The sequence below is a fragment of the Phalaenopsis equestris genome, unplaced genomic scaffold, assembly GCF_001263595.1.
Source record: "Phalaenopsis equestris unplaced genomic scaffold, ASM126359v1 Scaffold000094, whole genome shotgun sequence".
In the NCBI taxonomy this organism is placed as follows: domain Eukaryota; kingdom Viridiplantae; phylum Streptophyta; class Magnoliopsida; order Asparagales; family Orchidaceae; genus Phalaenopsis; species Phalaenopsis equestris.
In genome coordinates this window covers 3,694,014-3,713,087 of record NW_018164536.1, presented here as the reverse complement: position 1 = coordinate 3,713,087, position 19,074 = coordinate 3,694,014, and positions in this window count along the sequence as shown.

Here is a 19,074-nt window from a genome sequence, read left to right as displayed (position 1 = left end):
ATATATATATATATATATATATCATCAAACCTGAGAATAATCAACACATCGTAAAGTGTATTCTACTGAATATAATGTATTTAATAACTGTAGTAGATCTACTGGCAGAGATGTAACGATAGTTTATCAAACTTGATAATAATCAACACATTGTACAAGAAGTAAATATTTAGATAGCTTGAACAATAACAAATGCCTGAAAATTGATTGATTTTAATTTTGTCTTAGGTAAGTAGCAGATCAAATCAAACAACTTAAGTTAATTTTAGATCAAATTAATTTTTTTATTTGACCACAATTAAACTCGAAGCCAGAACGTTAACAACATACTGAAGCTGTTAAGGATGTCGAAGACCGATAATCAATGAACATTTATCCATATTTTACCTCGATTCTTGGCGGTCACTATAGCTACACCAACTCTTTCACAAGTATATTTATTTCTCATTTTCTCTATAAGTGTAAAACCATCCACATAAGTATTCTCATCTCAACAACTACCAGATTACTTGTACACCTATGAACAAATTCTTGGAAGGAAATATTTCACATGATGAAAGAGTATTCATTTCATCATCCAATGAGAAATATAATTTCTATTCTTAAAATGGAAATTCACTTCAAAAATTAAGTCCATGACACTGCAGAACATAATGTTTGAAGTGAAATTTGGAAATGAAAAAAAGATTTCTCGTTGGATGATGAAGTGAACAAGTTTACATCTATGGTGACAATGATGCTTAGGTTTATGATTGGACCGATCGACATCCTCTTCGGCCTTGTGCAAGAGGTGGGCTTGGAAGTGAGATGACTGTCATGCAAGAGTGTGGTGGCGATCAACCTCCTGGAACATTTCCCTCTTTTCCATCAATCATAAGTTCCTCTTAAAGGCACGAGACCAAAACATGTCGATCAACATGGAGGGATAATCTCCATTCAACGGGTTCACAGAGAACCACTTGACCTTCTGGTTGATGAGTGCATAGTGGCCACTTGTCCAAACGTCAACCCCTTGGTCATGAGACTATGAACACTCAGGAAAAACTACACCCTTTTGAATGAGAGGAGGGAATGGAGCAACATCAGGAATGGGGGCCTTTCCCTCTCTTCGGGGGACATCGCTCTCGATCCGGTCCGCAACCTCTATTCCATCCTCAAAGTCAGTCTCAATGAAAATGGGGCAGGAAGCACAACTTGACTCAACCTGTTTATGCAAGGGAATAATTGAAGTTTCTCCAGACGCAATAGCTCCCTGGTCGAAGGGAGCACCAATGGATAGTCAGACTCTGGAAGGCTGAGTGGATGAGAACCACTACCCTTTGAAGAACCTGACAAATCACACAAGGATTTTGAGAATACACATCACACATGAATATGCATAGAGATAGGCAACTCCAACCTCCATTATGCCCCTCGACCAGATTGACCAAGCTAGTTCACCCCGGGCCCTATCAAGTGAGAGAGGACCACCCCTCACCCTGGGCCTCTTCAAAACAAGCTGCTCCCCGATAGCCCTCTCGCGAGAGACCTCCCCGTCGTCTACTAACCTCCACAATTCCTCTATCATGGTGTCTACACCATTCAAATGGATCATCCACTCGATCACTTTGGGATCGAGGTATTAGAGTAGGGAGAGAAGTTGTCCCTTGATTAGTGCCTTATAGTCTCGAACCTTCCCGAGTCGGGGTCTTCACCTTCTTTACCTCACACTCAATGGTTAAGGTGTAGATTCCCCATCCACCTTGGCACAAGGCAATCAGAAATTTCATCTTCTGATCCTTTATTTGATTCTCAGTCCCCAGTAACTAATCATATCCATCACAGCTGATCCGGAAAGGAAGAAGTGGTTGAACAGCTCGATCAACCATGGGATCCTCATCCTTCAACAAAAGAAAATTTATGTCATGATGGCAATGATTGATTTTGGGAGAAATTGGGTAGGAAAGATGTCATAAAGGTTAAGGATGGATCACAAATCCATATAGAAAAGCAATCGAAGACCCATTTTAAAATGATCCTTGTCAAAAATAGGGTCTGGGGAGAAGTCGTCTATAGCACGCTTGTGACTTTTAGCCAATCTGAGGAGGATGGTAGGATCCAAAATGCAGCGATCATGGATCTCTTTCACATCCCTTGTAGAGAGAACCAAAACCTCAGTTGCAGGGATGGATCCAAACGATTCTTTGGAATACTTGCAGACCATGACGCCAACCACGTTGGACAAAAAGGAAGAAAGAGACAAAGAGACATAAAAGAAGGAAAGTCTATTGCAGAGAAAACTGGAAAAGGAAAAAAGTATGGGAGTTATAAAAGGCAATATACAATACCTGTACATATATATACAAGCACAAACTACATTAAAAAATGAAACGCCGTTGATACGACTGATGTGACTGAATTACACAACAGTCAAGTAAGTAATCATCACCAAAACAAAGATGAATATTATTTTATTTTATTTTATTATTTATATACAAAAGATGGGGGCACATTAGGCCTAACCCTTGTTTACATCTGAGAAAGAAAAGAACTGCAACATGACCCGAGATAAACCCTTAGTGGCGAAGCCATTCGAACACAAACTTGTCGACCAATCTAAAGAGGTCGTTCAGACTATCCCTAAGCTGAGCAGTGATGGCCTCCCTAACAGTCAATAGCTCCAATCATAAGAGGGTGCCCCCCCTGTCGTTCACCCCCCCCCCCCCCCCCCGAAAGGCCGAGAGCTCCTCGCACAACCCCACAATTTTTCTATCCACATGTTCGACCCTCTCGAGGACCTCGACAACCCTTCCATCACCTTATCCTTGAGGGTACCCCATGAAGCAGAGGAAATTTTTCTCCATCTTGATGAGGTGACGGAGTATGAAGTTTGAAGACACACGACGCCGTCCAGTCGCCTCCTCATGCCTCGCAGAACTGGCGATTGCCTGATGGCTGTCGTCCAGAGCTCCAACAGCCAGACCTTTGGCACCCTGCTAAGTACTTTGCTCTGACACGTTGGCCCCTCCATATCTCCTCTCGTGGCAACCTGAGCCACTCTCATCCCCTGGACTATAACTTAGTCCAACATTGCTACATAATCCTTGGGGCCCTCGTCAGTATCTATCGATAAAGAATCGACAGTGAAGACCTCAGCTTCTAAAAAGAAAGGAACAAAAAAGCTAATAAAAATACATACTAAGGATCCACCCCCACTCGGAGGTAGAATAACAAAAGAGATCCTCACCCGCTTTTTTCAGTCCTCCGCCTTCTGAGGAGAAGCTGCTCCTGGCCTGTCGAAGCCACGACTTAGCCTCGGCTATCGCCTCTTTAACACTTCTTTGGGTGATCATGACTCCCGCAATCTCTTGGGCAGGTAGTCTTGCTCCCATTGGTGAAAAAATCATCCCAAGAGAACGCCCCGCAAGAGAGTTGTCCGGACGACCTCTCCATGACCCACAACTCTCTTTTGAGGAGGGTCCGCAAGGAAACCAAAAGAGACGGGATGAGCTTCACTATTGCTAGCTCCATTCTTAGATGCAACGCTCTTCTTACTCAGTCTTTCTACAAACGCCTCACCCACAAGCTTGCGCTACACATCTAGCTTCTGGACTTACGCCTGCATGTCACTCATCGCCTTGAGGAGCTCACTCTTATCAGAAGGTGATACTCCTTCATCGGACATCACCGAAAACAGGTAGAGAGGAAGATAGAACAAAGGAATCTAAAGGAATAGAGGCGGTGCTGACTTTCCTTGTCACAAAGCATATTTATAATGGCCTGGGCATGGAAATCGAGAGAAGTCCTTTTTTGTGCAGTAATATTGTTTATTTATTTACTCATTTATGTATATGTGATCCAAATGTTCTCTTGTCCTTAATTGCTAGACAATTTCAAAGGAGCAATAGAATTGGAAAACTAAATATGTACACCTAAGAATATGTCTGCACAAATCTCAAAGCAAATGGGCAACCCATAAAGGAAGTACGGTCGATCGGAGGTAGTAATAGAAGCTCATTTCCATATGAGCGACGACAGAGAAAATACCACCCAAACACTTGACCGAAGATGACAAAAAGAAGTCCCTCAGGACGATCATCAGCATTTAAAACATTCGATGGGGGGCACTCCTTCGGACCATGAATTGATCAAAACAAGACATTCTAGTCGGTCGATGATTCTTATCAATTGAATAGGTCGTGGGTTTTATTATATGCAAATAAAATTGTAAATTATCAACCCACGCTGGATTTGATTTTTATTTTTTTTACTAAATTTATGACTAAATTCTATTTAATTATATATTGTTTTTTCCTAACTAATACATTTATGAGTTCCAGCACTCTAATTTTAGTAATGCCACCCAATCAAGGACTAAAGAATAACAGAAAAAAGCCGGCCGAAACCGAAATATTTTGCTTTCGACGCCTAACCTCAACCGACATACAATTTTCTTAAAATAATAGGATGCAAAGCAATATTTTGAAGCTGTATTGCATTGAAAGGCATTATAAATAATCAATTTATTTTTTTCATTTTAATTTTAAAAAAATATTATAAAATAATGACAATTGATAAAAAAAAAGACAATCATTTTGCCAAAAATCATTTTTTTTTATTAAAATTAAGACTGATTGCACAAAAAAGCAAGCATGAAGGATTAATCGTTTACTTTATCATGACTCAGTTGAGTTAGTGGTAATACTTTTCATTTGAATCGAAAGTCCATGATCTGAATGCTTCAACAACAAAATGTTCATATATATATGTGTCTCGTATTCAAATCAGTTGGTCGGGCTTCTGCTTTTCAGTTGTAAGTCCCCTCTGGCCTGCGGTTCGATCCTCTCCCGAGTCTAGGGTGTGGTACTTGAATTCTTAGGCGCATGAGGGATGACCAGAGCTAGTATAATAGCCTCCGATCATTCTTTTCGAAAGTGCAAAAAAAAGAGCGGTGATTGTCATTCGTCACAAAGACTTCCGGCAATGCTAAACGGTGGTGGTTAAAAACGCCACAAATTTGTATATCTTTAACAAGGATATTTTAAACTTGAAGTTATTAAAGCATATTTTTGTCAAACATAACAAAACAAACCATGATGACAACAAAATTACCAATACTAAGTTGTAATATCACTAAAATATCATGTGGAAGGAAACTATAAACACAGGCAAAAAAAAAACATTGTTTTGACTGATATTAATATTATGTATGTAAGAGCCTTGTTTTTAGCATTACTAATCTCCAAGTTACCATTAGAGCTCAACTTCCAAGAAAAAACACTAATTTTTTTTTTAATTCAAAACATATACTTAATGTAGACTAAATTGAATCACAAAATCTTGACAATAATTGTCTAGATATTCACCAATTAGATTAGCACACACCTACCAGAATACAAAACTAACGAATCAAGATTTTTGAGCTAATGCTGTCTAGTACTTTTACAAGATGACAAACGTACCATGTTCTAAAGAATCTTTCATACAGAAAGGCTACGTTCATGTCAAATTAATCATGAATTTCAAATCAATTGTAGCTTCTTCTTCTAATAATAATAATATTGTTGATTGCAAACGACTGATCAACATGCCGACACCAATGGTTGCTTCTTCCATGAGATGCCAATTGCATAAAAAACTTGCCTTTTAAGAAAATAATTAAAGACTTAACAGAGTTGAAGCATCCAAATATGAATATGAACTTATATGCATGCCATACAATTATTATATATTTATATATCTAAAAATCAAAATTTTAATTCTGTATAGTTGTTATAAAATTCTAATCTTTAAAACGTATAAAAAATATACTGACTTTGATTCATTTGAAGTAAAATCTACATTTTCATGCATATTTTTTAATGTCATTTTGATTTTAGAATATTATATATGTAAACATAAAAATGTAAGCATTAGATAGATAAATACACAAGAGCTATCCATCTATCTACCTATCTGTCAATATATATCTATACATACATATATATATATATATATATATATATAATGGGAAACAATCACATCATCCATATAAATCATATATATTTTTAAAATTGAGGTGTGGGCATACGCAACAGAATTTTTGGCCACAAATTGCCTTCTTGAGAACAACAAAGTGGTAAAAATCACAACTTTATCAATGGAAACGGATACCATATTAAGACAAATTTACCTTTGCTAATAAGTCCAACCTAACAACAGTAATGACAAAATTTTCTCATTGTTGTGATACTGATTGCTCCATATCAACCACTCCTTACACTGAAAACTTCAAACCAACCCGGCTTTGCCAATCTGCAAACTTGACAGCGTTCTTTCTTTTAATATCAGCAATCTGTAAAAGAATGTAAATAAGATTTCTCAATGCCAACATAGAGGAAGAGAGTCCAAAAATTTGTTACAGTAAAGCTTCGGAAACCTACATGTAACTGTAGCTATATAAAGCAATAATATGATATAAAAAAATTGAAGAAATTAATAGTTTTGTAATTTGAAGCTAGCAAATCAATGTAATGTAAAAACATCAGACAATCAAATGTTACTGATATTAATCATTAAATATGAGGCAAAAGTCATAAATCATACTAACTTGTGTTGCCAAACCTGTGTTAAAAGCTGAGTAACCCATCACTATGATCCGACAGCCAGCGTGAAAGGATGAAGAGCTTTCCAGTAAGCCAATGAATAATCAGTTTACAGAAAATCTCAAACTAGGTGTTTGAACGAACCAAGAAGAGGAGAATAAAGGGAAGTAAAATAAAGCTTTTTCATTTTAGGGCTGTGGTAAGAACATGAGGAGGTTGATCTTGGCTCATAATATGTTGCAGTGTAATTTCTTTTAGTTTGATATGGTCCCTTATGAAGTGATAATCTACATTGATATGTTTGATTCTGGCGTGGAAGACCGGATCATGTGTCAGGGTGATTGTGCATATGCTATCACTGTACATTGTGACCGGAGGGGATTTTTGTTTTGTGGGTTCTTCTAATAATCTTTTTAACCACGGTATTTATGTAGTGATGGCAGCAAGAACCCTATACTCTGCCACTTTTGAGGATCTAGCCACGTTGGTCTGCTTTTTAGATGACCACGAAATAAGAGTTGATCCAAGGTATATGCAATATCATGTTACTGATTTCCTGACTATGTTATTGCTAGCCCACTCAGGATCAGTATCAGCAGAAAGAGAGAGAGATTCTTTTGTGAGGGGCAACATGTGGGTGGTTGTACCCTAAAGATAGCGAAGAAGCCTTTTGTGTAATTGAAACTGATTGATAGTTGGTGCATGCCTGAATTGGCTTAAGAAATTTACACTAAAAGTAATGTCAGATCTTGTTACAGTTAAATATTGAAGCACTCCAATTAGTTGTCTGTAATGTTGTGGATTTTCAGAAGGAATTTTTGCAGTTTCAAGCTAAGTGGGTTGTGGGGAGAGGTGCTAATGTGGGTTCGGTTTGCATCATGCCAGTTTAATTTAATAAATCAGATATATACTTTGCTTGATGTAGAAAATAGCCTTTATCAGTGGTTGTTATTTGCAATCCGAGAAAATCTATTAAAGGTCCAAATAGTTTTAAATTAAATTGTTGGCTTAATTTTTGTATGAGTTTATTTATTTCGAGTGTTGGGTTCCCTGTAATTACCATATCATCCACATATATTAGTAGATAAATTCGTGTTGTGTTGTAATGATAGAGAAGAAGTTAGTGATCACAAGAGCTTAATTTACTTTTCTGTGTCTACAAGTAGTTACAAAATGTGGAATACCACTGTTGGGGTGCCTTTTTGAGTCCATCCAAAGCCTTATTTTATTTACAAATGTAGTGAGGATAATTATTATCATGAAAACCCAACGGTTGAGACATATATATAACAACATCTAGTTTTCCATATAAAAATGCATTTGAAACATCTAGTTAGTATATTGCCCATTGGTTAGTGGTGGCTAATTTTATAAGCATGCGAATGGTGGAGAACTTTGCAACAGGACTAAATGTTTTGTTAAAATCAATACCTGGTAATTGTTTAAAGCCTTGAGAGACAAGACGAGCCTTGTGACATGCTATAGTGTCTCGGTGTGATACTTAATTCGAAAAGTCCACCTACAACCTAGAAGATTTTGATTTGGAGCTGGTGGGACGAGAGTCTAGGTTCCTTGCATTTGAAGTGCTATGAACTCTGTAGACATGGCATTACGCCATATGTGTTGTTGCATAGCTTGTTTAAAGGTTATCGTAGAGTCAGAATTGATGTTGTGTAAAAGTGAAAAATTTATTGTTGGTTTTGTTTTTCCTTTTTGAGTGCGTGTGATCATTGGGTGAAGTTTAACAGAGGGAGCTAGTTTGGTATGAGGAGGAATGGGAGATGTATTAGGGGAGAAATTGAGAGGTGATGGGTCGTGAATATCTGATATGGTCGGGGAGTGAATTTGAGCAGAGTTGTTGTTTTGCTGAGTTGAAGATGGGGGAGAATTTTTTGAATTGGTTATAGTAGATATGGGTAAGAAAAGTGATGGCGGAGCTGTTAGGAAGGGAAACTGTGGGGGTTGGTGATTTATTTTATTTGAAAGGAAAGTAATTTTCATTAAAAGTAAAATGACGAGATATAATGATACGCTCATTCTGAATATCAAAGAAATTTATTAGTGGCTGAAGGAGGATGCCAAAGAAAACAAGCGCAATCGAAGGTTTTCAATGTTTGGTATTCAGGTGGTTTCTTATACAATTGTTAAAGAGGTGATATGTGATTGGTGTTATGTGTTGGCATTGGATTAATAAGGTACACTGTAGTGTGAACAACTGCTAACCCGAATATTTGAGGCAAGTGAGCAGAGTTGAGTAGAGTATGAGCTATTTTAATAATGTGGCAGTTTTTGCGTTCGGCAACCCCATCTTATTTTGGGGGTATAGGGAAAACTCAATTGGTGATATATACCATTGTTTTGTCGGTATGTTTTCAGATGAGAAGAATTCCATTGAGTGTTGTTATCGGTTCATAAGATTTTAATTGCATTATGGTGCTAATTTTTTAATTGATTTTGAATGTCAAGCAAAGCACCAACACTATTTAGAATAATCATCAATAAGTGTAATATAGTTTGAGCAACTGTCAAGTGTTGGTTGAGAGAAGGGACCACAAAAGCCTGAGCGAAGAAGTGTAAGTAGACACAGGAAATGGTAGTTTATGAGAATTATTGCCAAGGCAGTCATTACTTATTGCAGCAGTAGTAGGAAATTTTAAATGAGGTTGTGGTTTAGCGATAGTTCAAATGACAGTGTGATGGGGGTGGCCTAGTCAATTATGCCAAGCAGCAAAGGCAATTGTCATGGTGAAGGCAGTCAGTGGGTAGAGCCCATTGTTAATTTTTCCACTGAGGGGCTTCTTTATTCGAAGGTCCTGTATAAGAAAGCCTTGAGGTTTAAAGGTAACTAATTAGTGATTAACTTTTCTTGTGAGATATGTACTTCCTGGCATAGAGATGAGACGATAAAGAACACAAGCAAACACAGATCGTTTATGTGGTTCGATCCAACTGGATCTACGTCCACGGAAGGTAATCAATTAAATAGTTCACTAAGGCAAAAGAAATGAAGAATACATAGCTTATACATAGAGATGAGCCCTCATCTTTCTTCTATGACCTCCCTCTCAAGCGACACCTTGATACAAGGCCTCAAGATGCTCTCCTCCTCTCTAGCTCTCTAGCTATTCTCTCCTCCTTCGTGGTAGCTTAAGATCTCTTCCCTTTTGCTCTCCTAAGCCTCACATCCTCTCTATTTATAGAAGCAAGAGAGTGGTAGGTAGGAGGTAGGTGAGCGGTAGGTAAACGGTAGGTGAACGGTTAGTGAGATGTGGTAGTTGGGTACCGCGGTGCCACATTACAAAATTGCCATTTTACCTTAGTTCAATAATTGGGGGTCAAAATAACAATTCTCCCCCTTGACCCTCAATTGAGAAGCTTCGAAGTAAAGATTCCCTCCACTTGGCCCCTGAGGGGCCCCCAGCCCTTGTTTGAGTCTGCTAGGTCCAAACAGTACATGCACTTAGCAATCACGGTTCTTCCGATAAGAGAGTACAACCCATTTTTTCTGACTCCTTGTAGGACGACACGAGGACCTTTGGTTACTCTGATGCAGCCATTCTCTGCCTTGAACGAGCATCCACTTGACTCCAACGTATCTAAAGAAATCAATTTTCTTTTGAGCTCTGATACGTACCTGACGTTTTTCAGTACCCGTTCAACTCCATCAAACATTCTTATCCTGATTGATCCACTTCCAACAACTTTGTGAGCTTTATTGTCTCCCAGTAGAACAGACCCATCATTTTCCTGTTGCAGTGTCTCGAACCAGTCTTTGTGAGGTTGTGAGGACACATGTGGAAAGAACACCCTGAGTCGAAGATCCACTCCTTACTGGATTCAAATTCTGTGATCACCAGGGCCTCAGCAGAATCATAGTCATCAGAGGCCACGCTTGCTTCTCCTGATTCTTCTGGCTCTTCTTGGTACTTATTCTTCCTGTCTGGCAGTTCCTCTTGAAATGACCTTCCTTGTGATAATGGTAGCACTTGAAAGATCCCCTTGATGACTGCTTGATGACTGATTCCCGCCATCCTTGCTTGACCTTGATCTGTACTGACCATTTCTTGAATCTTTCCTGTTTGATCTTCCTCTGACAATAAGACTGTCTCCGCTGACTTCCTTGTCCCTGTCATGCTTCCTCTGAAGTTGTTGGCTCTAATTAGAGATTGAACCTCTTCCAGAGTAATAGTCTGCACCCTTCCATAGAGCATCGCATCCTTGAAATGTTCGTAGCTCTTAGGAATAGAGTTTAGCAACAGCAGTGTCTTGTCCTCATCGTCCATCTTGATGTCGATGTTCTCGAGGTCGTCGATGATCTTGTTGAACTCGTCGATCTGCTCTGAGACGGATTGAGGGAGTATAGACTCTGCTTCAGAAAGAGTCTATTAGCCAGAGACTTTGTCAGGTAAAGTACCTCGAGTTTGGCCCAAAGTGCTTGAGTCGATTTCTCCCTCGACACCGCCCTTAACACCTCCCTCAGAACTTTGTCGCCCAAGCTCAGGATTATCAAACTGTGGGCCTTGTCCAGTATGCCGATCTTCTCCTTCTCGGTCATGTCGGCCGGTAATGCCGCCGACCCTTGCAAGGCTTCTGCAACACCCTACTGAACCAATAGAGCTCTCATCTTTACTCTCCATAGGCCGAAGTCGTTCTTCCCGTTAAATTTCTCAATGTCGAATTTGGCGGAACTCGTTGTCGTGGCTAGGATTTCTTCCAATGAATTCTACCTGCCGCCCTTCCAAGAACTAGTCTTCTCCCCGTGAACTCCGCTGCCTTCGCCAACCGAACGGAGAGCTTTGATCCCTTCTTGCAGAGATCACACCTATTCACCGAAGAAAACTTCTTGTTCTGTGCTTGCGCCTCTTTCCCGTAGGCACTCCTCTGCGTCCAGCGGAACAAATCAAGAATTTCTCCTCTGCCTCTCGTACGAGAATAACTGCCTCTCCAGAACCGTCGCGCTCTCCTCCTCTTCCCTCTGGCCGAGCTGCTCGCAAGACCGAACTCCTGCTCTGAAATCCTTTGTTGGAAGCCCTGTCGCAAATTTTCGGCCCTCGCTCGCGGACTGTTCCTCCTCCGTCTCGCCGAACCGCACAACCTGCGGTGCGAATCCAGTCGATCAAAACTTCCACTGCTCACCGAATCTGTCGCGATTCAACTGCCTGCGACGGGATTCGCTTGCTCCTATGTTCGTGAATGCCGAACTCCTCTTCTTCGTCGCTGGCCGCGAACACCTTTATGTGGACATCTTTAGCCAAGAAATATAGATTTTCCCACAACGGCGTCAATTGTTTTGAGATATGTACTTCCTGGCATACAGATGAGACGAAAAAGAACACAAGCAAACACAGATCGTTTACGTGGTTCGATCCAACTGGATCTACGTCCACGGAAGGTAATCAATTAAATAGTTCACTAAGGCAAAAGAAATGGAGAATACATAGCTTATACATAGAGATGAGCCCTCATCTTCCTTCTATGACCTCCCTCTCAAGCGACACCTTGATACAAGGCCTCATAATGCTCTCCTCCTCTCTAGCTCTCTAGCTATTCTCTCCTCCTTCGTGGTAGCTTAAGATCTCTTCCCTTTTGCTCTCCTAAGCCTCACACTCTCTCTATTTATAGAAGCAAGAGAGTGGTAGGTAGGAGGTAGGTGAGCGGTAGGTAAACCGTAGGTGAACGGTTGGTGAGATGTGGTAGGTGAGCGATACCACATTACAAAAGTGTCCTTTTACCTTAGTTCATTAATTGAGGGTCAAAATAACATTTTTAGTTAATTTTGAGATTGATATGAGTTTATGAGTAATGTTCTGAACATGTAAAATAGAACGTAGATTTAGCCTGCATTCTAGTGTTGGCAGAATTCGATTTCCAATGCGTGAAATATTATTGATTGGACCATTACATATAAGAATAAGATCTGATCAATCATATGGCAATAGTTGCTGCCGATTGTCCAAAATTGGTGTGATGTGTGTTGTTGCACCAATGTTAAGAAGTCAATCTTGTTGTTTATTGTTAACGGTAGTGTTGAATGCGGATGTTGGGTTGGGTTTGTACTGGAGGTTGGCAGGATGCCAACACTAATCATTCGTATGTCCCTTTTTGTGGCAAATTTGACCCAGAATAAGGGAGTTCGGTTGAGAATGCCGGGCGGGGTGTTATGCTTAACAGATGTTGACGGTTTAGGATAAGCACAGGATTTAGAGAAAGATGATTTGTTCTTGTAGGAAAGAAGAGCAGTAGTTTGAGTATTCCTTGATGAATCATTGAGTAGGTTATTTTCTTCACTTTGGAGTAAAGAATATAAATCTTCAAGAGCAAGGGGAAGTAAGTTGAGTGTAAATCGTTGTTTTAAAGCCTTGATATGAGGGCGGCAAGCCATTCAGTGTATAAAGTATAATATCCTCATTGTCAAGCTTTTAGCCAACAACTACAATGTTGTCAACAAGATTTTTACTAGATGCAAGATATTGTGTCATATTATGTGAACCCATTTGAACATTGTGCAATTTGTTCTTGAGTTGAATAACCCGTTAACTGTTTCTTGCTTGAAAGCAGCGTTTAAAAGTTGTCCAAATATCAGAGGTGTGGGTGAGACGGAGACGCTAGGGAGAACTCATTGAGAGATTGTTGAAAAGAGAGCAAAGACCAAATTTTGGTCAGCAATTTTCCAGAAAAGAAAATCCCAATTTTTGGTGGTTTTGTCATTAAAATCTTGAATGTATTGAGGGGGAGGTGGGATAGAGTGATCAAGAAAGGTGTTAAACCCATTGGCTAGAAATAATTTTTGAATTTGAGTCTTCCAGATAGTATAATTTTCAAAAAGAACAGGAATGGAAGCAACACTTTTAATGTGCTGCCTTAGAAATGTAAGGGGAGGAGGTATATTGATTACCTTCATCCTGTTTAAGGGGCCTTGAGAAGATTGGATGAGGTTTGGATTGGTGGAGGAGAAATCCATGAATCTTGAGCTAAATGAGACCACCTGCTCTGTTACCATAAACCAAGAAGAGGAGAATAAAGGGAAGTAAATGAAGCTATTTCATTCATTCTTTACTGTTACAGTGACTCAATATACAGCCATGTAATGGCATACTTATAAATACCCCTTGAGGGAAATACATACAATATACAAAATAATACAATAATATTTATTTACATATACTAATCCCTAATGTGTTGAACAAGAGTTGAATCGAGGAGAGCAGAGCAAAGGCGGATCAGAAGAATCAGGGGAACAAGGAGCAGATAGCTTCTCCTGGAGTCTTCGGGATCTTCAGATATGTATTAATAGTTTTACTTGTGGTCCAAAAGGTAAAAAACATGGATGATTGGGGTACTAATCAGGCAGCTGCAAAGCCTTCAGGATGGTGAGGAAGTGCTGCATGATTTGGGTTAAAAGTAGTGCTTACAATTTGATAACGTCAGTTCCATGTATGAGCAGCTCACCAATCTACCCGGGCATTTACATACATACCACACAATTCTTATGTATTTACGTCTGCATAACACTCAAATCCTTAATATCACATCAAAAGTATCACACTCATCTACTTTTTAAAAATGAAATGCACATTTTCATGTATAGATTTATCAAACCACAGTGTAATAAATGTAAATTTGTAAATTTAAGTGTTAGATATGTAAATGCACAAAAATTGTGTTGTATGAACGTAAATTTCCCATTTTTTATTTAATGTGTTGTTGAGGGCATGGTAGTAAAGTTGAGACACTTAGTCTTTAAGTTTTTCTTATTGAAGGAATTTGAATCTTAGGCATTGTTTGAGAACACTTAGAACATCCTTTGCATCTCAGTGCAAGCTGACGAGTAAAAAAGTTTTGTTTGGCAAACAAGAGTTTCCCGTGTTTCTTTCGCAAGAACTGTGATTTTTCTCCATTTAAATCACAGGTCACCTTCTCCGTTCCACTAATGCGACTTTGAAAGGCACTTCATTGAACAGTGATAACAACAACGCTCACTCAAAGAAAGCATTGGCCTCTTCATTAGATAGCGAAGGAAACTCACAGTAATCACTATTTTGGTTAAGTGAGTTTATTGTTATTGTTCCTTTGATGTTGGGGAATGTGTTTGGAGAAAAGTAAAACATGATTCAAATACAACACGCGAAAAAGAAGAGTTACAAAAAAAAAAAAAGATCAACGTACAAAAATACATAAGAATTCTAGATGGTTTCACCCAATTTTGACAACATCGTACTACCACCACTTCGAATTTCGCAATGGTGATTGTCAAGAAAATAAGATCATAAGAAAAATTATAAATTTCTCAAAATATAATTTTAATGAAATAGCCACAAAAATAAGACTCATGACTAAATTGGCATGAACTCATTTTCTAAATAGACCAAAAATTAGGCTCTATAACAAGAGGTGAAGTAAGAAACAAAAAGTGACAAAATTGCATTTTAGAAATAATCCTATTGTATTACCAACATATCCTAGAATAGTGAAGCAGCCTTTCCATCAATATAATCATCATAATTACTCTAATCCCAGCTATTTAGAATCTCAGCTTTATGAAACCCTCATTTTCAATTCATTTGAGTTGAATTTTATAAGAGGTGTTAATCATAATTTTCATACATATTTTGAAAATATTTCATTTCACCATTGGTTTACAATTCATCATCTCCACCAGCCTTTCACTTCCTTCGTTGAACTTAATGTGATCTGAGCCTTTCCAACATAAATAATTCTATTAAAGAGCAGATCCACATGAAGAGCACGCTGCTAGTGATAAAGCATCAACTAAAAAATTCTCAGCTTGGTTGGGCTAAAATGTAGCCAAGATCTACCATGCATAATTCCATTAAAGTCCAAGTCCACATCAAAAGCACGCCATTTATTACTGGGTGAAGTTCAGTTCTGGGCATCCACTCAAGGAGTTCAGTTATTGGACCAAATTCCGGTCCAACATTCCCTGGTATATACAATCCTTCCTACGAAGGATCGAGCATTTACTTTGCAGCCTATATCCCAATCAAGCTATTGCAGCTTCGATGCAATGGGGAAGCCATATTTATAATTTGCAATTATTAACCTTATTAAAAATCATTTTTTTCAGCAGTAATATGCTTCTTATATTTTCATACATTATTTTAAAATGTTCCATAAACTGCAATTCGTTTGAAAAACTAGCATCAAATACATAATTATTCTCACTATTAAGGGAAAAGAAGAAAAATTAAATTGGAGATCATTCATCACTTCTTATTCTTTACATTCACACTTAAAAACCCAAACTAGAGGAATGTTCTTTATAATTAAGAACCAGTAATCATATTCTCAATGCAGCTTTAGCATGATTTAGCTTAAAGTAGTAAAACAAAAGATATGCAAAAGCCAAACAAGAGAATGGCACCAATATAGGAGTGCAACTAAATTGTAGCACACCTTCTTCTGCTATTCTTTGGTTTTATAGATTGTAACAAGAGAATGGCACTAAAAGGCCAAAACATTGGACAATAAGGCTTTAATTGGTATTGTGGTGATGTGTTGGTGAAAATTTTTCTAAGGTCGGTAAAGAAAATATGATGGAAGGTTAAGACTAATTAAAGTTTGCAAAAAGGAATATTAGTGAGGACTAGTTAGCAGATTTAGAGATGAATCTTCCTTGCATTGAATAAAATGATTTTTTTTCCTTTTGTTTAAAAGAGGAATAAATTGGCAATTTAGGATTTTAGGAAACAAATAGAGGTGTTAGCAGATTAAGTGCTTAATTTTGAAAGAAGTTATAGACTTTGGAAGTGAAATTGATGACAATAGAGCGAGAATAAGTTCTAAGCTTTTGACTGAAGTTGGGCCTCAATTTTATGAGAGAGAAAGGATTTAAAGAATTGAGATGGTGGGAAAGGGTTGGGATAGCAAGTAGAGAGGGAGAGGAGGATATTTAAGGCCCTCAAACCATAAATATGATTTGAACTTACAATAAGTAGGAGAGAGAAAAGGATAATTTTGCCATAACCTCTTCAAATTAACTTTAAATGAAGCTCAAGCATCAACAAAATTCGTATTAAATGTAAATGCACATTTTGGTACAAAAAAATTTATTAATATCCCTAGCTCAAAACCAACGTTTTTCTTTCTTCAAGGGCTTTGGGTCTACTTTTATGATTATCTCACCATGGAGCTAACTAGGGCTGTCAAAACAGCTCGTTGTTCGCGAACAACTCGTGTTCGGCTCGTTAAGAAGCTCGTGTTCGGCTCGTTCGCCAATTTAACGAGCTGAACACGAACAACACGAACCAATATTTGTTCGTTTGTGTTCGGCTCGTTTTGGCTCAAACCACCACTAATCAATTATATGTATATCTTTGATGAATAGTTTTTTTAAAAAAATTTAACTTACTACAAGGCTACAAAGATTTATAATAAAATTAAAAGTATTAATGAAGAAAATAGAATAAAAATTATTAAATTAAATTCAAATGATGTTTTAAATCTTGCCCAAATCCTTAACATCTTATGGCTACGTGATTAGGGTTGTTAAAACGACTCTTTGTTCGTTTTCAGCTCGTTTTCGACTCGCTAAGATAACGAGCCGAACACGAACACACTTTTTGAACTCGAAATAAAAATATAACCGAGCCGAACACGAGCTGTGCCTAGGCTCGCTCGTGTTCGGCTCGTTTACACCCCTAGAGCTAACTATTAATTAAAGTTGGTGGCACAATACCACACAAGCTTAGAATTTTTGTGTTCAACTAAAAAGGCTATTATTTATTGAATCATAAAATATAAATAATTTATGAGAGCAGGAAAGAAAATAAAACTAAATTACATGTAATTAATTTAAAATTTCTCTACGTAATCAGTCCCCAGAAGGAATGTGGTGAGTCCTGATATAAACTACAATTTTGTAAACAAGTTATTCACTCCAAATCTGAGAGAACCAATAAAGAATTCTATTGCAATTTTAAAATAACATTTTTAAAATGATTTTGACATTTGCCAAAATTATTTCAATGCTTTTACATTGTTGGCCCATCTCGGGTCTTATTTTCGCTCCGATACGACGTTTTTGAATGTCATGTAGTTCCAAAAATTTTTGTTGTTAAAATAATCAAGTGTGTCATCGAAAGTAGTAAACCACCTCAAAAGTTTAAAATACAATTTTTACGACGGGTTTGATTATTTTGAGCTAAGAAAACATTGGATATCTATATTGGTCTATTGTTTAAACCCAATAGATTATTTCTCCTATCTAATATGAAGGCTGGTAGGGTTTAGATTAGTTCTTCGATCTCCATCTTCCTATAAAGGCAAGCCCCTATAGTTAATTACAACTTAAGCAACTAAAGTTACATAAGAAAACTCTTGATTAAAGCTACAGTTTTATACTCAAGAAATATCTAAGTTTAAGTTTCCATTGATGGACATTAGATTTCCAAATGAGAAAAGCTCAAGAGTTGAACAATTGTTAATGAAGGCTAAAGGGAGGAAAGGTAGAGGACACTCAAAGATACCGAGGAAGCCTCGGTAATATCTCAGACTATCTTATTGTTTGTAATTGACCTATAATCCAGTAAAAATGTGGAAATGTAAATATTGACCTATAATTTATGCAGACCTATCGAATGAATATAGATAAACTAACAGTATGAGTACCAACCCGAACCTATGTCAGACTCATCAATCGACATCATCCGAACTACCGTTGATGGTTTAGTTGAGGTTCATCATTCGCTTTTTGTTTCGTCTTCTTTTGAATATTTTTTATGTTTGTAGTCAATAGGCCATAACATATCCTAACTCTATAAAAGAAAAGAAGATTAAAAAAAAAAGATCCTAGGTTACTGCAGCAGCTTATTTCATTATAACAGCCCTGCAAAATAGAGTTAGTACACCCTAGTAACATGTAAAATAAATGTAAGGTAACATTTTGTATTTTATAACACATGCAAAATTGAGTTAGCACACCCTAAAAAAATGTAAAGTAAATCTAAGGCAGCATTTTGTATTTTTCCTTTATCAGCCCTAGATAACAAAGTTACAATGCTTATTTTAATGTAAGAGAAATAAACATATTTATTTTGATTATTGATGAGTTATTTAATATTCTTTTTATTAAGGAGAACTGGTCAAGATTTTCATGGCTTCATTTTCCTAGAGTTGTCAGGTTTCTGATCTACTTAGTCTAGAGAGGTGGCCAAGCCTACTCCTACCGGAAGATTATTGTCAACAACCATTGGTTGCACCATCCAAGAGATCTTTGTAGACCCGCGAATCACAGTAAAAGTTTTGTTCAATGATTTTTCTTCATTAGGTTTCATTTAAATTTTAGTGCTTTTTTGGGATTTTAGGTGGTTAAAAATTTTAGGTTGCTTAAGACTTTTTGGCCAATCAAATTTTGTGTTTTATTTTTATTTTATATTTGATGTTAAAATGACCCGATTAAGATCTCATGGTTTCGTCCTCCCAAGGTTATTGAGGTTTGTGGTTTGATTAGTCGCAGATGACCTGAATGTACTTTGTTAGCAGTCATGGGTTG